Below are 22,934 nucleotides of genomic sequence, written 5' to 3'. Positions count from 1 at the left end.
TTCCATTAACTCGGTGCCAGCTTTCCGATTTGGAAAGATGAAACGTTATGGAGCTATATAGCAGTGAATGTAAAGGTTATAAATGTTTGAATACCGCTAAGTTTCAACCTTAAAATGACCAATTATATGGTGTGTGTCTTTTCCCACAACAAAATGGAGTGTGCAAGCAGCTAACATAGTCTCCACACTTCAGAGGTGTCCAGCTGACATTTCCTATTCTTTGACTGACATTTTTGCTAGGTTCTTCTGTTCCCTCTAGTGCCCACAGATGGACAGCACGTGGTGGCAGAATGAGACATGTACCTGGAAGCCTAGGAAATGGCAGCGAAGAGCTAGTACACCGGGTAGCATTCTCATAGACCGTGCAGGCAAGGGAAGTGGAGTCCATACCTGATGTCAAGATGAATACGGCCCTATCTGGAGGAGACACACTTCTGGGTTCACCAAAGATTCTGCTTCAGGGCTGGGCTCAGCATCTTAACTTCAAAAATCTCTACAACTCCACAGCTGAGATAGGGAGCCATGGGCCAATAAAGTGGTTCAAGACAAGACTATACAAGGGAAGAAATGAGAAGCCAGAGAGAACTCTCATCTTGACATTGGGAGGACAATGGGAGAACCTGCATACAAGCTGGTGAAGGGAAAGAGACCTGCATAGAGGGAAGAGAACAGCAGCTGGCAGGGGAAAAGGCCATTTCAGGTAGAGAGAAAGTGGGTGGGGCTTGTTATAGGCAGAATGCCTTGCATCCCGCTCACCCCTAAAATCACGTTAGAAGCACTAACCCCTGTATTCAATAAAAAGAAAATAATTGAGGCCATAATAAATGAGGTCATAATGGTGAGATCCTAACCCAACAGGCTTAACATTTTCCTCCATTTGAAATATTTCCTCCAGAGAGACAAGAGAATCTCCTAAGAGTCAGGAAAGGAAATGAAACTTTTAAGACTCGCTAACTCCTGAAATTTACAAGATTCACATTGGCCTCCATATGGTTACATAAATAATAATAAATAATAACAGTGGCTGATGAGAGGTGTGGCCACCATTATGATGAAAATCTCTCTCCCCCCACATTTTAAGAGACTGGAACTTTTACTAGACCTCACAACCAGAGTTAAAAATACACCTTGAGGCCACTCAAGACTTAAGGCTGCCTTTAAGAGCTTTAAGAGAGCAATGTCAACCAACCTTATTTGCTTTGCATTTCCCATGGAATCAACTTTTACAACCTTAGCTAACATACAGCTATAGTCTTCAATTTTGTATTCCTCCATGCTCCTGACCTAGATGGTGCATATGTGTATGAATACAGGATATGGTCGTCATTTGTTGAAAACAACAAACAGGTTAAAAACAAATGTCCATCATAAATACTAGAAAGCACACAGATCTTTCTCCATAGGGTTTGTTTGCTTGTTTTCCGAGTCAGTTGAGGTCAGTTGGAGTTGAAAGGGGTCAATGCTGTGCAGCAATCTTGGTACACTATGAACATGTATCGTTCTCATTGGTTAAGGAAGAGCTGACTGGCCAGTAGCTAGGCAAGAATAAGGTAGGCAGAGCTCACAGAAGAAGGATAGAGTCACCGGAGTTGCCAGTGAGGCACAAAGGATGCAGGGGATGAACATGCCATGCTGAAAAATAGTACCACCACATGGCAGAATGTAGATAAGAAATATGGGTTAATTTAAGTTGTAAAAGCTAGTTTGTAATAAGCCTAAGCTATAGGCGGAGCATTTATAATTAATAAGTCTCTGTGTGGATATTTGGGAGCAGCTGGCCAAACCAGTGCTCCTGACAAGTAACTCTGCCTAGAGGTGACTTTATTCCTTGGAAAGTCTGTTAAAGATTTTGCGAAGTATCCTTTTTGTGAAGTATCTTTCCCTATGTGATGCTTTCTGTGTTGTTCAATAAATATAGAGCGAAAGTTCTTTGCTAGGGATACACTCAGATGGACATAGGGACAGACAGACAAGACAGCATTCAGGCAGGCACAGTTTCAGACTCATAAAACAGACAGATAACACACGGCAGATAAGGAAAACACTGGCAGAGAGAAATAGAGATTCCAAGTTTGGACCTACTCTTGGTTAAATCACTCCAAGGGTGAATGCTTTCAATTTATTGCCCCTAATGTAACACCAACACAATATTAATGACTGAGTTCGTCGACAATGCATTCAAACCAATGCAGAGAGAGGTCTCTGTGGTGGAACTACCTGCCAGTTGTGCAAGGGGCTGAGGGTGCAGCTTTCCCGAGATATTTGGGTGGACTTTTTGGTGACACAGCTGTCTTTGAGTCATTCATGCTCCTGTAAGTAGCCACAGTATGCTCACAGGTGCAGTAAGCTGGACTTAGCAGAACATTTCCTTGTAAGCTAGACATAGCAAAGCTTTTCCTTGTCAGTTATCGGGACTCTATCTGGGATGAATAGAGATTCGTTCATGACTTGCCAGGAGAAGTCACACAATGTATCCTTGTAAGAAAAGTCACTCTCCAAGACAGAAAAAGCCATTGGAACACAAGAAAGTACCCATCGAAATCCAGCAAGAATTCTTACCAGAACCCAATCATAACAACACTTTGAATTTGAACTTGGAACTCCCAGGGGAAAAAAATAGTTTATTATGCTCAAGCATCCAGTTCATGGTACTTCACTGTGGTATCCTGATCAGACGAATGCACTTGGTCAACATAGAATGCTTCAGCTGGTAATGACCCCCATATGCAAGGCCAGTTAAATCAGATCCTGGAAGTCTGCATGCCAGGTTTTGGGCAGATCAAAGTTTAGAGGAGACCTGGGGATGTAGCTCCATGACAGTTCACCTGCCTAGCACACGTAAGTTCCTGGGTAGGATTTGAAGGCAGCATGTACACACACACACACACACACACACACACACACACACACACACACACGAGAAAGAGAGAGAGAGAGAGAAGTTGTTATAGTGAATTCCATCTGACAAGGGCCCAGAATAAAGCCACATCTGAAAACACTCTTGTCTGCAAACGGGCTCCTGTGTTCCACCTAGAAAAGTTGTCCTCTTGGGGTCTAGCTCTGGATCTGCAGGAATCAGAGGATTTACTCTGAGGTTTGAGAAGAACCAGCAGGGAAGATAATCTAGCTTAATCTGGAGCGCCTGGCCTTGAACTGGACCCTTCCAATACCCCCCCCACACACACCAACAGCCATTGTTCCAGCAGGACTCAGGAGACTCTGTAAGTGGCCTTTGGGAAACAAGGATAGCTGAAGACCTGAATCAATGGCCTTGTCATGAAGAGAGGTCAGGTGGCCAGGACGTTGTTCACAGACTAGGGGTGGGGTTGGAACGGTGTTCATTTTGCATTCTGTTCCACTCTCAGAGATAGGTGTTCACAGGAAGTCCCTAGGACACCATGCTTTCTAGGACACATCGTAACACCTATGTGTTAAGTATTTTACAAATGAGGTCTCACCTAATCTTTATAACAATTCCATGAATTAAACCTGTTTATACAGCTTAGGGATGAGAACACTGGCATTCAAAAGCTAAAGTTAAATGACAGGGTTTCTCTGTGTAGCCTTGGCTGTCCTGGAACTTGCTCTATAGACCAGGCTGGCCTCAAGCTCAGAGCTCCTCCTGCCTCCCAAGTGCTGGGATTAAAGGAGTGCACCACCACCACCCGGCTTCTAAGTGTCTTCTTTTTTTTGGGGGGGGGGGGGAAGGCAACGAAACAAACCCAAACAGAATATCAAGGCCACACCCACCTGGACTCGTCCCCTTCCTCAGACCACCAGACTAACAGAAAGCCAGAGGACACCTGGAATGGCCGTACTAACCGCTGAGTCTCCAAGATTCTCATTACAAATCCAGTTTAGGAGTAGAGACAGCAAGGGCCTTGACAGAGCGGTTAAGACCATTTGACTTTCTGCTCTTGCAGTGAACCAGAGTTCAGTTCCCATCACCCACACTGGGCAGCTCTCAGCTGAGGGACCCATCCCCTATTGTTGCCTCTTTAGGTACCTACACACACGTATGGTTGCATTGCACACACACACACACACACACACACACACACACAAATGTAAAATAAATCTTTTTTTTAAAGTGAAGGGACAACAGAAGTCAATGCTGTTTGCTTTGGGTGCACCTGGGCGCTCTGTATTTGAGAACAGCTCTCTGGTATGTCCTTTGCAAGCCCCAGCTGTGACCTTGTTTACTGGATCAAGTAGCCTTCCAGCAGACCTTGGCCTCTTGTGCTGGCTGGTTTGGTCAACCTGACACAAACTAAAGACCTCTGAGAGGAGGGAGCTTCAAGTGAAGACCTGCCCCATCTGATTATCCTGTGGATATGCTAGTGAGTATTCTATCGATTGCTAATTGATAGAGGGGGCCTGGCACCCTATAGGCACTGCCAGCCCAGTAGGTGTTCCTGAGATGTAGAACAAAAGTAGCTGAATAGGAGCCTGGAAGTGTGCAGTAAGCACCACTCCCCAGAGCCTCTGCTTTAGTTCCTGCCTTAGTGTTCCTGCCTCCTTGGACTCCCTTGATGGACTGGAACCTAGAAGCTCTCCTACCCACTTGTTTTTGGTCATGGAGTTTATCATAGCAACAGAAACCAAATTAGAACAGCCCAACTCTTCTTCCTCCTAATATCCCAGCATACTGCCTGAGTCCACTCATAGTGAAGTTCTCATGACCACGGCGATAAATATCACATGACATTCTATTTGGAAGCTCTTTCCAGAGGACAAACAAACCCTTGGAGGTCCAATTAGGTGCAGCTTCCTATCTCAAGTGGGCTAAATTGCAATCAAAAGTCTACCCTTGGCTTCATTACTGCAAAAAATAGTTTTATCACTGTGATAATAGTTATCTTAAGAATTCTAATTATTTTTTGCATAATTGCTATTGAATGCCTTATATATAATCTTGCAGAATGACCCCCTCAAATGATAAGTTGAAGTCCTAATCACGGCTAGCTGGGAATGAGAGTTTATTTGGAAACAGAGTCTTTGTAAATATAACTAAAGATCTTGAGAGAAGACTATGTTGGGTTGGTAATGGCCTTTAGTTCAATACCAGGTAGCCTTATGAGAGAAAGGAGGAAATTCTGATAAAAGAAACAGAGAAGCCAAGACTGGAGTAATACACCAGCAATCCAAGGAAGGCAAGAGCTTGTCTACAGCTACCAGAACTGAGAGAGAAGCCTAGAACAGAGTGTTCTGTTGTAGAAAATTCTTTTAAGGTGTATTACTTTTGTTTATGCTGCATTTGTTTAATTCTGTGATGCTGTGTTACTTTGCCTGTCTAAAATACCTGATGGTCTAATAAACCAATAGCTGAATGGCCAATAGCCAGACAGGAAAAAGGATAGACAGGGCTGGCAGGGAGAGAGAATGAATAGGAAGAGAAATCTAAGAGGAAAAAGGAGAAGGAACAAGAAAGGAAGGGGGAGGACTTCAGGGGTCAGCCAGCCAGCCGTGGAGTCAGAGTGAAAGTCAGGTATGCAGAAGTGAGACAAGGAGAAAGCCCAGAGGCAGAAGGTAGTTGGGATAATTTAAGATTTAAAAAAAAAAAAATTAAGCCTCCGTGTGTGATTGATTTGGGAGCTGGGTGGCAGGGCCCCCAAGAGAGACAAAAAGAACACAGAGTAAGAACAAAGGATAAAATGCTGTAAATTTAAGCCATGAAACTTGGAGTCACTTGTTACATAACATCTAGAAGACTAATGTGTAATGTCACAATGTCAGAGATTAACAGTAAACTGGACGAAAAGAAATGAGCTTCTCTCCGGATGACTGTGTGTGTGTGTGTGTGTGTGTGTGTGTGTGTGTGTGTGTCCTTCTGCTAGGTTCTCTTAGATGACTGTGTGTGTCTTCCTGCTAGGTTCTCTCCGGATGACTCTCTTTCTCTCTCTTTCTCTTTCTCTCTCTCTCTCTCTCTCTCTCTCTCTCTCTCTCTCTCTCTCTCTCTGTGTGTGTGTGTGTGTATGTGTGTGTGTATTCCTGCTAGGTTCTTTCTGGATGACTCTGTGTGTGTGTGTGTGTGTGTGTGTGTGTATACTCCTGCTAGGTTCTCTCAGATGACTGTGTGTGTCCTCCTGCACTTGGAAGGAGGAAGAAGCCTGCAGCCTGACAGTGACATGCTTTTCAGATAGCTCAAGTGGGGACCAGAATTCCTGGCCCTGAATCTGTGCTACAAAAATGCCATTATTTTTCTGTTTGTTCTGTCTCCTTAAGTTTAATATGGATATTTGTGATTTTATTATAAATCACCTAAGATTCCCTTTGGAAAAGATAGCTATGAAGCTATAAATGATAAGATACTTATAGAATAGCTAAGAGAAGGATCTCAGACACCAAACTTTCTAGACAGAGATCCCAGTTCCACAATGCAGGAGTTGGGTAGCCATGGTAAGGACACTTTGTCTTCACATCCTCAACTGTCAGTTGGGAATAATATTAACCTATTCATATGTGGATATTGTAAAGGATTAAGAGGATCAACAAATATGTACAACGGCCCAAAGTATCCATCCCACAAATGTTGGCTGTTGCTATTCTTTGTATATGGGATTGACTTACTTATACTGCTGGAGCTCCATTGCCTGCAGGACAAGATTCAAAAGCCCTTCCACAGCACATCTGGGCTTAGTCTGAAGGACAGCTTCTGAGGAGCACATCCTGTCTGCTGCTTCAGCAATGCTGGCCACATCCATACCTGTAGTGTGGAGCTGTGGGCAGGCCTGCTTTTCATCCCGCCCGGCTCCTACATGGCTAGCTTTACACCCAAAATAACAACACACAAATTGTATTCTTTTAAACACTGCTTGGCCCATTAGTTCTAGCCTCTTACTGGCTATCTTTCACATCTTGATTAACCCATTTCTAATAATCTGTGTAGAACCACAAGGGATGGCTTACCGGGAAGATTCTAGCCTGTATCCATCTCGGAGAGGAGATTCATGGTGACTGCTTGAGGCATCTGCCTCACTTCCCTTCTTCCCAGCATTCTGTTCTGTCTACTCCACCTACCTAAGGGCTGGCCTATCAAATGGACCAAGGCAGTTTCTTTATTAACCAATGAAATCAACACAAACAGAAGACTCTCCCATATCACATACCTTTGGCTATCACTCTCCCAGAATGCCCCTGGCGAATTTCTGCTACCCTTTAAGGCTTGACCTTCTCTAAGAACCCAGCCCAGGCTGTGGTCACTGTTCACCTCAGAGTCCTTAGCATATTATCCTGTCTTCATGTTTCTCTTGCCTACTTCTTCCACAGCTTGTTAGAGGGACTTGGGTTGCACCTTTCTAGTCCAGAATCTTCTTACTTCAGTTGAATCTGCTGAGTGAAAACAGCTACAAGGTTGTTGCAAGTGTGAAAACTTGTATAGCAAAAAAACCTATGGAAATCTACTACTGTATAAGCTACCTGAAACTATGTTACCACCGTTGCTTAGATGGAGCATCCTTACTCCTGAATACAGCAAACACCTTGGATACAAGACACTGATACATCAAGCTGGAATGACAGAATTACTGTAGCTTTCCATAGTGCAGAAGATTGCTGCCCAGGGTGCTGAGGGAGAAAGCCCTGGGCTGTGGCCCTTACATGCTCCAGTTCTGACCTGCCAGGAAAGATGTGTCCACTGATACAATAGTGACAAGAATGTTTCTGGTTAACCAAGCACTTCTCAATCAAATCCCAGGCCTGTTCCTCAGCAAGAAACCCATGCCTCATACCTAGTTAAAAGCCTGTGGCTAGAGGGAACAGCCCCTAGGGGAGATTACACTACAAATATTTTACTAATGGACATGTAGCCAACTGCCTCCTCAGTGCTTATGTTGGAGCCCGTAGACTCGTGCTGTTCTTAGCTGGGTCAGGGGATGATAGTTAATAAAGAGTCTTGCAGTTGTCCAAAGTGCTGAGAACAAGTGACTGTCGAGTGGAAGCAGCTAGATTTTTGCCCCCTCTGTGGCTAAGGGAACATCTTAGAAGAGGGACCAGAATGACTGTAAGCACCAGAGGAGGGATGGAGGGGAGTGCTAAGAAACGCTATCTTCTGGATATGGTGTGGGCATCAATCACAAACACATGGCAGCCATGGCTGACTCCAAATCCCTGAACACACACACAAAAGTCATGGAGGTAGGATGAGAGGAGTGAGTAAGAGTTGGGGAGGGATGAGAGATGGGATGGTGAATGTGATCACCACACTTCTATACATACATGGATTTACCAAAGCTAGAATTAAAGGAAAAGGCTAACCAATGAACTTGGGCAATTCATATAGGAGTCTTTTAATTTTGTATTATTATTTGTGGGATGTGTGTGTGTGTGTGTGTGTGTGTGAAAAAGGGAGAGAGAGAGAGAGAGAGAGAGAGAGAGAGAGAGAGAGAGAGAGAGAGAGACCTCTGCAGTACACATGTAGAGGTCAGAAGGCAGCATTATGGAGTCAGTTCTGTCTTTCCATACTTACATGTGTTCTAGAGACACCAGATTCTCATGGCAAGTGCATTATCCACTGATTCATCTTGCCAGCCCCTAGTGTGGAATGGATTCAGTTTCCGTACCCTGAACATAACTCAGAAAGGTTGTATAATGCCTGAAGGTGGTGGCACATGCCTTTAATCCCAGCACTTGGGAGGCAGAGGCAGGTGTATCTCTGTGAGTTCAAGACCAGACTGGTCTACAAGAGCTAGTTCCAGGACAGGATACAGAGAAACACTGTCTTGAAAAACAAAAAAAGAAAGAAAAAAGAAAAAGAAAGAAAGAAAGAAAGAAAGAAAGGGAGGAAGAGAGGAAGGAAGGAAGGAAGGAAGGAAGAAAGAAAGAAAGAAAGAAAGAAAGAAAGAAAGAAAGAAAGAAAGAAAAAAGTTAATTGCTCTGAATTTCAACCCTCTTGTACACCACACTGTCCAATATGGTAGCTACAGGCCTTATATGGTAAGTCATCTATGTGTTCAGGCTATCCACACCACACTGCCCAAAATGCTAGCCACAGGCCTTATATGGCAACTGGGCACTTGAAATGTGTCTCAGGTCGAGCTGTGTTTTATGTCTATATCTTGAATTTTAAAGACTCGGTGTAACAAAATCCTAGGAATTTTCCCATTGTTGATTATATATAAAAATGCTTACTTTCTGGAGAGATTGTACTAAATAAAATATTATCAAAATTAATTACATCTTTTTTTTGCTTTAATGTTGTGACTTTATGCTATTTCTATTGATTAGTGGGGTTTACACAGTGGATGGTGTCTTGACAATTCTGCCTTCCCTGAGATGGGGCAGTACTTGAATTATTCCTGATTTCTTTTTCTCAAATAGTGAGCAGGTTTGGCAATGGAGAAAACACTTGCTCAGGAGTCTACAGATGCAGTTGATCTTTTCACCTGAGCCACTAGGTTGCTGAGAGGCCTTGGCAACAATGGTTGCAATAGGAAAATGTGACAGCCATTCATAGGCCAGGAATTGCTCTCAGCATTTGACATATGTAAATTTTTCACAGACTCTAAGAGATAGGATCTATTATTAGCTTCAGATGAAGCGGTTAAATAACAAGGCTTAGGGGTGAAAAATGACGGAGCTAGGACTCAAAGCCCAGGCAGGCTCAGTATGAACGGCTCGATTGTCTCGCGTTATCCAAAGTAGCATGAATCTTGTGTCAATGCCTATGAAGAGAGTTAACATCTGTTTCTTCTTACTGCATGGAATCATATGATGATCAGAGGATGACAATTGAGTGTGGTCAGAAGCTCAGGGGAGAAGATTACATGAAAAGATCCTCCACTTGAAGGACTGGGATCGTTATCATTATTTTCAGCCCAACACAGTCTAGAACCATCTGAGAAGACAAAGTCCATGAGAGGTTGTCTAAATGAGGTCTACATCTTACAGGCAACAGGGAGCTAACTGAGACACTGGTCTGTATCCTGATCATAGGAATCCTCAAAGCCTGTCTCCACAGTGATACAGTTCTGCCAACAAGGCCACGCCCACTCAAAGTCATGCCTCCTAATGGCGCCACTCCCTATGAGATTATGGGAGCCAATTACATCTAAACTACCACATTCCTCTCCCTGGTCCTCATAGGCTTGTAAAACTGTCATTAGAATGCATTTGTCCACCTTCAATAGCCCCCATAGTCTACCACAGTCTCAACAAAGCCCAAAGTTTAAAGTCTTTTCTGAGATTCATGCAATATCTTAACTGTAATCCCCTGTAAAAATCAAAATCAAAAGGCAGATCACATACTTCCTGTGTATAATGGCACAGGATATACATCACCATTCCAAAACTTGGGGAGGGAAGCCTAGTGAGGAAACACTGGACCAAAGCAAGACTAAAACCCAGCTGGGCAAATCCAAACTCTGCATCTCCACATCTGCTCAGGTTGGTCTGCAGGTCTGCCTCCATCTCTACTCAGGTTGGTCTGCAGGTCTACCTCCATCTCCATCTCTGATCAGGTTGGTCTGAGGCCTGTGGTCTATAGAAGAACTGTGATGATGGCATTAGCTGGGGCAGGAAGTCCTAGTCCACTGTGGGCAGCACATCCAGTGAGTTTGGGATATGGTCCATACGGCTGCCAGTGGAGGACAGACTGAAAGAGAAGATGAAAAGGTACTGGCTGAGTCCTAGAGCACGTGGAGTCCTGAATGGGGATACTTTGGGGTTGCAGAGGGTGAATGGAAGAGCTTGAGGGGAATTTATGTAGAAGGTAGTCTCAACTTGGCCAGGTTGAAGTCCCTTTCTCCCTGCTCTGGGGTGGGTTTCTATCTGCTAGCCTACTCTCCAAGTCCCTGGAGGAAAACTGATGATAAAAGACACGTTGTTTGAAGGCAATTGCCTAGCTCTGACTAGGTTCTGACAGCTGCAGCACTGCCTCGTCCCCAGCGAGTGCCTCCGTCCCTGCTGGGGCCCCGGGTCTGGGTCTCAGCAGTCTGCCCAGGAACACTCGGCTTTTCTACTACTGGACCCTTAACCGACTTCTCTCACTTCATCAGAGGTTTCTGAAGCCTTGTTACTGGACATCTGCCTTTCAGAGGCCCTGGCTAACACCTTCATCTCCTCTGCACTGCTGGATCCCAGGGCTGCTGGGAAGTGAAGACCTGATTGCTTTCCTCCACCTGCCCTAATACCCAGGCTACGGCTCTACCTGTCTGAAGGCTGTAACCAGCGGCTGGGTCTACTTCTTTCTTCCATTTTTATCACTAATTATAAAAAAAACTGAGACATAGTCTCATGTAGTTCAGGCTGACCTCAAATTCACTACGCCAAAATAATAGTGAACTTTGAATCCTCCAGCTTCCACCACTTGAGTGCTAGGATTGAGGGTGTGCACCATGCCAGTTTAATGTGCTGCTAAGGATCAAACCCAGATTTTGTGTAAGATGGATAAAAGTTCTACTACTTCCTCAGATCCCTTTCTCTCCATTTCTATTTTTCATTTCCTCATCTTGGAACAAATAAGAACTCAATTATCCTGAGGGCCTCTTCCAGGTCTGATTCTCAAATCTGATCCATGATAGCAGAGAACACCAGGTCTTACACCATAAAGTCCTAGAGTTGTCCTCAGACTTACCCTAATGGCCACATCATTTCTACATTTAGAAAAGGCAAAAATCATCAGATAGACTTGATTTTAGTATTTGTACCAATAAAACATGCATTAGTTACCAGCCAGTCTGCTAGACATCTCATTACTATTCTCCCCGCCCCCAGGATTCTAATTCTTCCCCATGTCCACCTTAAGAGCCTGCGTCCCTTCCTTTTCCTCAGTTCTGCAAATGAAGGCCAAACCCTGCCGCACTTCCTTCCCACAGAGCCGGCAAAGTAGCTACCTTTAAAGAGGTCAAGACAACAAAGATGCCACTTGAGGACAAATGAGATCATGCCTGGCCCTTGGACTTGTCTCTTCAAGTTCTGCTCTGCTGGCTGTACACAGAACCAATTTTGGCTCCCAGCTGGCTGTGATGGCCTAGACTCAGGGACATTGTGTATGTGGGCTAATAGCAAGGTCCAGGTCATCATTTTTGCCAAAGTCCTTGTAAACTTGAGGTTTTGAATCTCAGGGACCCCTAAGATGGAAAAGTCCTGCTGAGCACCCAAGGGAGACTCTCTGTTTTACAAATAATAAAACTAGGTCCAGAAATGTCAAATACTTTCTCCAAGGTCTATGATGTCTCTCCATTTGTTTGACCTGAAAATTCCACTCTGTGGACTTCATATCAGGGGCCTGCTCTCATAAGCATATCGTCAAGGTTACTCAGCATGGCAGAATAGTAAAGATTAGAAACAGGGTTACCGTCTATCCAAAGGGGACCACTCAAGTGTCCATGACTTCATAAGCACCTGTATGAAGAAGTCAGCTCTTGGGATAGAGAAAGAACCCCCAAGGCTTCCTGGCCAGCTGAGCCCCAGCTTCAGACAATATGTGCCCATAACAACTCAAAGCCCACCGAGTACGCCTTCTCAAGGTGGCTGTTCTCTGCAATGGCACGGGAATCCTAACAATAACACAACCTTATCCTAAAACGTTGTAAAACCACCCCTCCAGCCTTCCAAGAGTGGTACCCTTGTGCAGTGGGGCACCAGAGGTCTGATAGCGCACTGAGGAACTGATGGGGACAACCGTGACAGCTGCCAGCATGGACCCAGGCAGGGGTTGAGCATGAGTCAGCTGCAGACTGGTGCTCATTCCCCAAGGTGTCCGCAGCGACTGAGGAAATGTATGTCTCTGCCAGAACACATTTGTAAATACTTTCTCCAGCCAACTCTGACTCTAAATGACAGAAAAGCAATGGTGTGGGGCTCAGGTCCCAGGCAACCTTTGCCATCTCATGAGGAGGAATACAGCCACAGTTCTCTGTTAGCAGAGGCTCAGGGGACTCAACACAGTTGAGACTCCAAACGCTTTTGGGATATTCCATCTCTCTGTTTGTAAAGCATAAACATAACATCCTTCTGAACCTTAGTGTGGGCTATTATAACTCTGGCCCCTGCCGCATCCTACATTCTGTGAAAAATCAAGTTCATTATTACTCATTTGAGTCTTACTTCATCATGAGTCCAATACTGAATCTAGAATTCCGTTTTGGGGTTCTTTGTTCTGTGACCCAACTTTGCAAGCTAGACTGGTTCTGAGAATATCCTACAAGGATCGGTTTCTCTGCCTCTACCAACTGGTCATTTGGCCTACACTCAACTCCCACCCTCTAGAAAACCTAAAATTCTTTCACTCCAGACCCACAATGCATCAGGCTTGAGCCATCCTTGTCCCAACTGGCATCTAATTCCATTTTGCTTATGTACAATTGACCCCAAAGTTTTCCATACTTTATTCTGAAGGCTTTCTTTTGGTGTGGGAGAATTGTCTGTAACCTGTCAATCATGTTTAAAAAAAAAAAAAAAAAAAAAAACGCTGATTGGCCAGGCAGAAAGTATAGGTGGGAAAACCAGACAGGAAGTAGAAATGATGTAATGAGAACAGGAGAACTCTGGGAAGGAGGAACTTGATCCCTCCCACTCCTGTGCAGACCACCGAAGCAGCAGGATGTGATCTGCTCCAATGAAAAAAAGGTACTGAGTCACATGGTTAACATAGATCAGAAAAATGGGTTAATCAAGATGTGAGAGTTAGCCAGTGAGAGGCTAGAGCTAATGGGCCAATCAGCTTTATAACTTTAGAGACCCATGTGTGATTTTCTTTGAGGCTAAACAGTTGTGGGGTACCAGGCAGGACAGAAACCCAAACAAGAAGGCCTGGCTTCCCTCAAGTTACATTCTTTTAAAAAACAGAAGGAAGCTATATTTACTAAACAAAGAGTGTCAGGTGACAGACCCTCTCTATGCCCACAGCCAGCTTGACTACAGTCATCTTCTATGAAGTCGAACCAAGACTAAAGCCCTCTTAAGAATAAATATCAGGTCTAATTTGGCAGAGAATTAAGACACCAGCTTACCAATGCATCACCTTTCAGTCCCTTGTTTCTCTCTGAAGACAGCTGCACTTTGGGCCACAGTATGGAGTCCATCAGTAACAGAAAAGAAGTTTCTCCTGAGACTCTAACACTGGACACTGTCTTAGTCACTGATCTCCTGCTGCGAAGACATACTGTCTTGGGGTTCTTTTGCTGTGAAAAGACACTGTGACCACAACTCCTAAAAAGGAAGACATTTAGTTGGGACTAGCTTATAGTTCAGAGGTTTCATCCATTGTCTGCATGGCGGGAAGCATGGCAGCATGCATGCACACAAGTGCTGGAGAAGATGCTGAGAGTTCTAGATCTAGATCTGCAGGCAGCAGTCACAGAACTGGCTTGAGCTTTGGAGCCCAGACCCTAGTGACACACATCCTCCAACAAGGCCACACCTCCATATAGTGCCACTCCCTATAGACTATTCAAACCCATGAGTTTATGGGGTCCATTCCTATTCAAACCACCACAGACACCATGACCAAGGCAATGCTTACAAAAGAAATTATTTAATTGTGGGTTTGCTTACAGTTTTAGAAGGTTAGTCTGTGATTATCATGGCTGGAAGCAGACAAGAATGATATTGGAGAAATAGCTAGTAACTTTTCATCATAATCCACAGGCAACAGCTAGAAAGAGTGAGACATTGGACCTGGTGTAGGCTTTTGAAATCTCAAAAAATACCATACCTCCTAATCCTTCCCAAACAGTTCCACCCTCTGATGACTAAGCATTCAAGTATATGAGCCTACGAGGGCCATTCTTATTCAAACCATGACAGACTTATGTCTACTCATGTATCTTTCTTCTTTGTGAATTGGTGTGCAACTCTAAAGAATGTTCTTCCCATTGGATTTCAGACTATTTAAATAATCTGTAGTAAAACTATATTTCTTTTTTGCACCAAACTATCTGAGAATTTGTTTTTAGTGGAAGTGTGTTGTCATTCCTGTAAACACACACACACACACACACACACACACACACTTTGCACACAGATGCTTGGTCACAATCTGGGTGTTTCTTCAGAGCAGTAGCCTGAAGTGGGAGTTAGGTGACAAAGTTGGAAAATAGCCTCGCTATTCTTTGTCACCACTGACTTCGGTAATCTGGCTTTGTAGAAGTGCTTCTGACCTGGAACTCATATTCTCCCAGAGCGAGCGGGGAAGAAGCACCCACTCTCAGGAAGGGAGCATTACCCTGGGGTTTTGCAACAGAGTCATTAATCCTGCCAGCAGGAAAGATCCCATTTAAGCACTGGTGAGTTTTGGGGTGACCAGAGAAGCTGTGGCTGCTTCAGAACCCAAGGTGATCTCACTCTAAGGTAGAGCCCTCAGCTATTCCTTGCCTGTCAATGCCAGTGGCGGTCTCTGTTTCAACCTCTGGATCAAGTCCCCAGTCCTTAGTAACTGCTTAGTTGAAACTGCGAGTGGTAGGAGTCAAAGGGGTGTTTTATGTAGAGTTGAATCTGAGGGCTGGCCTCTGACTACCAATGAATGAATGCTTCCCCTCCCCTTGCTCCCAGCAAGTGCCTATTACAAGTTTCCGTTTAAGGGAACATATGGGACCTCTGAGCTAGGGTTTCATTTCACATGGCAAATTACCATTGGCTGCTAAGGAAGTCATAGTCACCAATATGGAACTTCTCTGGCAGTTGTCTGAAAAAGGGAGCTGGTTGATAGCAAATGTTCCTAGTAGTTGCCACTCACATGGGATAGTCAATAAGAACTCCTCTCTCTCTCTCTCTCTCTCTCTCTCTCTCTCTCTCTCTCTCTCTCTCTCTCTCTCTCTCTCTCTCTCTCTCGTGTGTGTGTCCACAGAGCCCTCTTTATCACTAACAATCTATTAATCAGTATGTTCAAAAAAACACATCTGCTTCCTTCTACTTGCAAACAGAACCAGAGTGAAGGCTTGAGGTTGGGAAGCCCTATTGGGAGGCAAGATTTGAGGGACTAGAAACCAAGAAAAAAACAGCAAATAATTCTTCTCTCCCCAGCAAGAATCTAAAGAATAATCAGAGTGTGCCCAAGAAGCAATTCAGTAACCAGGCCAAGAAGGAACCCTGAGTAAGAGAAACTCTCACGACTTTGAAATTCTCAGGCGCTACCTTTGCAAAGTGTCCTCCCAATGCCGCTCTCCATCCCTTACCTTGCTCTGTGGTGGTTCAGGGCCCTTCTCTCTGCATAATACATTGAGTTTGCCTTTGCCTGTGTGTTTGTTGTTTGTACACACACAAACACACACACATACACACACACGCACACACAGAGAGACTTGTTCCCTGCAGTATCTCCAGTGGCTGGGATAGAACCTAGAACAAGAGCAAACTGTTAGAGACAGTTTGTCAGAATGACAAAGAGATCCAGCCAATGAGGAAACGGAGGCTCCAGTAAGAGCTCAAAGAAATCACTATCATCCACCTGTTCACATGACAGGGCCGGAAAGTTCCAAATGTCAATAGTGGCGATGCTAGGTTAGAAACGGCGGAGCATGCGGGCATGTGAAGGCTGAGGAGAGAACTTATGTAGACTCTAAAAGATGGTATCATTTACACGTAGGAGATGGGCAGGGCTGGTTGAGGGAGGGACTTAAACGCTTGGCCAATGCTCCCCCTTTCCGCTGCAAGCTCCCTACTATGGATCTTTTAAACTTAACTTTTATTATGGCCACATACCATCGACTCATCCCTACCTGTACCAATGTCAAATTAACAACAATCTGTGGTGAAGAACCACTAGTCTTCTGTAAGTGGGTTCTTCCACCTCTGTGGGAAACTCTGCCTTGTGGGAGGGCCTGATTAAGGGCTCTGGTCAGGCTCCAGAAAAGATGGCTTCCTTCACAAGCCCACATGCTCCTTGTCTCTCCTACATGACTGTGAGCCCTTGATCTGCCCTTGTGCCCATCCATGGTTGGCACCCTTTCCTCCACACCACCCTGGGATCTCATATGTGGGAACAAGGACCATCCATGACATCAGTTTCTAGATCACTCAAAGGAGAAACGTCCAAAATAAAATCAGTCATTAGCCTAGGATTCCGGCCACTGCAAGCTGCATTATAGCTGTGACGGTATTAAACAGCAGTGCTGGACAGATGCAGGAATGATTCACAGCATTGGCATTGCAGGGGAAGCTTCAGAAGTAAAATACTGACAGTTCTCTCAGTTACCGCAGGATGCTAACGAGCAGGTTGGGGGCATGGATACTAAGAAATTTGATTGACAGTTCGGACAACAGTCCCTCGGGGCACCCTTAAGGGCTCGGGTGATTTATTTAACCTGACCATTCAAAGGGAAAACACTGACTTTTGTTTGCTTTCTGGTTTAATATTCCACCCATCACCCAGGTTGACGGATTTCATAGAAGTGTTTTTCTCAAATGACCTTTAGTCTCATTTTTCAGTGTTGCCATCAGCCACAGCTTGGGTGTTGGCAAATGGTATTCTGTAATTTTCGTAAGGAGCTGAATGAAGCTCCCTTGCACTGTTTTGCCACAGGTAACAATAAGGAAAATGATGCATGGGCAGAAAGCCGCCTAAAGATGCTGTCATTCTGAGCTGTGGAAGGAGTGGGGCTCCTTGACCGGATGGACTAATCACGGGTCTGCAGTCTCACATGCAATTGCTTTTTGCAGGTTGGGGCTGGAAGATACCGCAGAGCAATTTTAATTTATCTTGAAAATAATTAGTGAGATGCAAAGGCCTGGAGATGGAAAATTCCTTGAGAATTAATTATTGTTGCTCAAACCTTGCCTATCCATTTGAGCAGCAAGAATGGCCTGCAGACAGAAATCCCAGCTTCATCTTTTTTTGAGCTGCTGAAGGATCGGATAGAGTCTGGTTTCAAATCTGTTTGAGTTTAACATTCAAGGGTCTGTAAAGGAACCTACTGATCAGCTGAGCTTCCCAAGGCAAGAACGGAACTGAGCGATCCAATCCCATTTAAGAGGCCTCTGTATGGTCTAGTAACCCAGGTACCGGTCAGTTTCTTTGTGTGGATGAGGAGTTGAATGTCTCCTGCACTAATGAGACCCAGAACACCTTCAGTCACCACAGACACGGAAATGGAGCAGCGTGACACAGCGCGTTTGCAGCATAGGATTCACAGCGCCTGCCTTGAGAGAGAGCTCATTGCTGCGCCTGGACATGTGATGTCATTAAAACCACCAGCTGTGACTAGGAAGTAGACACAGCACAACACTAAGGCTCATGTCCCTCAAGGATAGGAACATGAAGCAGGGCTGCTGATGTTACAACACCAGCATGCCTTCTGTCCTTTAGAACCGTGGCCATTGTCTTAGCTGGAATAGAAATAAAGAGAATCTCCTGAGATCCTTTGGTCCTGCATCATGCTATGCCTCCAGTGAGCCTGGGAAGCACAAGTTCAATACAGTCCTGGCCATTTGACCCACAAAACTCCCAAAAGTTCAGAAGGACTATGATCTTGGGTTTCTGGTTTTTCTGCCTTTACAGGAATAGTCAAGGTGAGCCCTCAGATAACACTGAGAGTCTCTTCATCACTGCCTCTATGGCTGCAACTCTGTGTAGAGATGGCTCCCTCGGGCCATGGGTTGAACTTCAACACACAGAAGAAAGGAGAAGGGAAAGAGAAATAGTTATACTTGCATATTTTTGAAAAACAATAAGTAGATGTCTATGTGTGCACTTCGGCCCATGGCAATACCTTCCCTACCCTCATGAAGAGTTTTGGGAAAGGTACCCCCATCCCAGCACACCAGACTAGGAGCAGATGGCAGGCTAAACTTGAGAGTGCAGTTGCTACACCACCATTCTCTTCTCTGTCAGTGTGTTCCAGAAAGAAACCAAAGGCATATTCCAGTGAGGATGCTCCAGACAGGCTTGGGGTGGGCCAGTTGTGAATAGCGCATGGCCCTTAGTCTGAAGGACTGAGCATCAGTGCACCACCAGCCCTTGCAAAGGAAACAGCATACGGAAAGGTGACCCTTCAGAAAGAGCCGGACAGAGGCAATTCCACAGCAGACCAAGAGATTCCAACTTAGCCTGCTCCACCCTGCTGCTTCACCCTGCTGCTCCTACCCCACCCCACCCCTGCCGCCCGTTCCTTCTGGAACTAACTTCTCACTGACTGCAGTCACCCAGGAAGTCAAGACTCAGGAGATCCCACTGAGGCAGCCTATCAGCTTAGCTGACTTGAGGCAGGGGGAAGGTAGAACCTGTGTCTTGAGGCACTTTGAGAGATATCCAGCTTACTGTCCAGGGCAGGACATCTGCAGCCATGGATCCATGTTTTAAAACTGTTAAAGTCATAACCTTAGTGCTGAACTAAACTTTAGGGACACAGTGACATGGCCAACACGGGTCCCTAACACTGGGAATCATTGGACTGTGGGGACATGGTGACGTGGCCAACATCAGTCCCTAACCCTGGGGCTCACTGGGCTGTGGGGACACAGTGGCATGGCCAACACGGGTCCCTAACCCCGGGATGGAGTTGGATGCTAGGAGCTGAAATGGTTGTTTTGAGAGTTTGCTCTTTTGTTGCTGTTGCTTTGCTCGTGACCCATCGGAGAGATCCAGCCAAGCAAACAGTCTAGCAGTGCTGGGAAATGAGACTTCATTTCCATCTGTATCCTTCCATTTTAGGTGGCCAGAGCGAACTGACAAGATCCCGAGGGCTCCTGGTAGCTTACATCTTATCAGAGTCTGGTTTATAAAACACTGAATTATCAAAGGTTTAAATGCAGACTCATAACGACAGTGTATGGTAAGATTATTTGTTACATTTAGGGGAAACTGAAAACACTTCTGAAAAATAAAATGCAAAAGCCATGCGCATCTTTTCTCTCCTGTCAATGAGATCCAGGGGGCATGAGTTTCTCCTTCCTTCCTTCCTTCCTTTCTTTTTTATTTACTTTTTTCCTTTCCTCCTCCTCTCCTTCTTCCTCCCCCCCCTCTTTGTTTTTTGTTTTGTTTTGCTTTTTGAAAGAGGATTTCTCTGCATAGCACAGGCTGCCCTGGAACTCTGTAGACCAGGCTGGACCCACACTCTGCCTGCCTCTGCCTCCTGAGTGCTGGGAGTAAAGACCTGCCCCATCATGCCCAGTTGAGTTTCTTTTCTGTGGACAGTGCTGATTCACCGAAGATTCACTAATCAGCAATGAGTCTCTTCACTTCTCATTTACAAATGGAATCCATTAGGAAATGTGGTTTGCAGCTGGAGTTTCCCACTCTTTGTAGACGGACGGAATGTTTTCCACTGTTCAGAGAGGCCGCTGACCCTGTCAGCCCCAGGGGGCTGGAAATGCGCTGCTCAGCATGCTTCATACATGCTGCATAACCCATGCAGCCGATTGAAATAGTTAGCAGAATGCCTAGCCTTTCACAGCACAGAACTTAGACACGCACACACATGCAAACATGCACACACTTACATACATGCATATGCACACAAACACATATACACACTCTACATTTTGGAAATCTTTTAATGGAGAAAAAAAGCAGACGGTGTTACATTCATTAGCCTTATATCCCCCCCCCCCACTTTAATATCAAATGCATAGACAGAAGAGTTTGTCAGACCAAATATGACAGGTAAAGGGTAAATGCCTTCTCACATCAACAAAAGAGCAAGTAAAAAAATCAATGAAACCCTGACATCAATGAGTAAGTGGAGAAAGGACGAGAACCAGACAATGCGCTCAGACATCATCGTCACCTAACAAACATTAAAGGAATATTCAACGTCATATTCCCATTCATTCATTCCCATTCATGCTCTGTGTGCCAGGCACCAGTAAGCTCCCGGGAATAGACAGATAATCAAAGCACAGACCTCATCCTTGAGGGGTTCCCACTTTACCAAGAGACACCGGCAAACAAGTCATGGAGGCCATGTTCAGGTAAGAAAAGTCAATGACGAAAATCAAAATGCTTAAGTGATAAAAGGCGAATGCAACGTCCAGAAGAAACTTGAGAATCCAGGCAAGTGTTACTTCCAGTGAGGAAAAGGGAGTGAATATTTTAATGATGATCTTTCGTGCTGCGAAGCATGAGTTGTACTGACCCTGCAGCAGTTCAAGTAGAGATCGTCAGAGCGCCAGCATACTCCCGTGCGACAGCTGTCACTCTTAGAAGGTTAGATTCCACACCTGAAAGACAGGCCATGCCCCGGCCACCTCACTCTTCACCCCATCCATCCCACCAGCCAGCCCCCACAACCCTTCCCCCAGCTCCCCCATCTCACCCCACCCCTGGCAGCTCTCGCAGGGAGAGAAAATCAAGCAGGCTTCTGTGCTGTGGTTTCATGGTTCTTTTTGTTTTGTTTTTGTTTTTACATTCCAATCAAAGTTTCCCCTCCATCCTTTCTTCCCAGTTCCTTCCCCACCCCCTTCCCTATCTACTCTACCCGACCCTAGCCACTTCTCCTCCTCTGCTTCTCATCAGATAAGGTAGGCCTCCCATAGATGTCAACCAGCCTTGGTATAGCAAGTTGCAGAGAGACTAGGCACCTCCTCTTCTATTAAGGCTTGATGAGGCCATCCAGTAGGAGGAACAGGTACCAAAAACAGGTAACAGAGTCAGAGACAGCCCCCATTCCCACTGTTAGGAGTCTCACATGAGGACCAAGTTACACGTCTGTACCATCTATGTAAAGATATCCTAGGTCAGTCTGATGCAAGGCCCTGGTTGTTGGTTCAATCTCTTTGAGAACCTATAGCCCAGTTGAGTTGGTACTGTGAGCTTTCTTGTGGTGCCCTTGACACAACTGGGTCCTACAATTCTTCCTCCCCCTCTCCTGCAGGATTCCCCAAGCTACACCTAATGTTTGGCTGTGGATCTATTTCCAACAGTTGCTGGGTGAAGCCTCTCCGATGATAGTTGGGCTTGGCATCCATCCATGAGTATGACAGAATATCATTAGGGATCATTTCATTGACTTTTTTGCCACTTGTGTTTGGGTCTATCCTAGGTCTCTGTGGTATTCCGCCTCTGGGTCCAGGCCCTCAAGAGGGAGCTCCCTCTTAGGGTACGGGTCTCCAGCTGTGCCAATCATTAGTTGGTCACTGCCACACTTTCAGCTCCATCTTTACCCCAGCACATCTTGTAGGGCAGACAAATTGCAGGTAGAGATTATGTGGTTGAATTGGTGTCCCAGTCCCTACTGTAGAAGTCTCCTCTGGTTACAGGAGACGGCCAGTTCAGGCTCCATGTCCCCATTGCTAGCAGTCTTAGCTAGGGTCACCCTCATAGATTCCCGAGAGTTTCCACTGCACTAGGTTTCTAGCTCATTCCAGAGATGCTCCCAGGTTCCCGTTCTTTCTTCCCGTACTCTCCCCCTTCATCCTCTCCCAGCCTGATCCCTCTTGTTCCCATCCTCCCACCTTCCAACTGGCAGTGTCTATTCTATTTCCCCGCCATTGCAAGATTCATTCTCTTCCCCAAACCTCTTGAGCCCTCCTTATTACTTAGCTTCTCTGGATCTGTGGGTTGTAGCATGGTCCTCCTTTACTTTAAAGCTAATATCCACTAATAAGTGAGTACATTCTGTGTTTGTCTTTCTAGGTCTGGGTTACCTTGCTCGGGATGATCTTTTCTAATTCCATCCATTTGCCAGCAGATTCTCTGTTCTTTACAGTTCTTAATTGATGTTGTCTGGCTCTTCCACTCTGATGTGGAGCCTGTATTGAACTACACCCTGTGATATAAAACTTCCCTCCAGCACCCCCAAAGTTATAATCTGATATTTCCTTTGTTCTAGATTGCTTAGGAAATTGCTATGGAGACTTTTCTCTGGAAAGCCCCCCCACCCCTCCTCCCTCCTTCTCACAGTGGCTACCACTGCCTCTCCCCCCCCCACCTCTCTGCCCTCCTTCTCACAGTGGCTACCCCTGCCTCTCCCTCCCCACCCCCTTCCAGTCTCACTCTGAATGAAGTTCCTCTCCTGGTTTTGAAGGGAAGCTTCTCCTTCCTTGTTTGGTCCTTGTGT

Source organism: Arvicola amphibius, chromosome 11, assembly GCF_903992535.2.
Source record: "Arvicola amphibius chromosome 11, mArvAmp1.2, whole genome shotgun sequence".
Lineage (NCBI taxonomy): Eukaryota > Metazoa > Chordata > Mammalia > Rodentia > Cricetidae > Arvicola > Arvicola amphibius.
The sequence above is the reverse complement of the archived record's forward strand: the minus strand, read 5'-3'. Positions refer to the sequence as shown.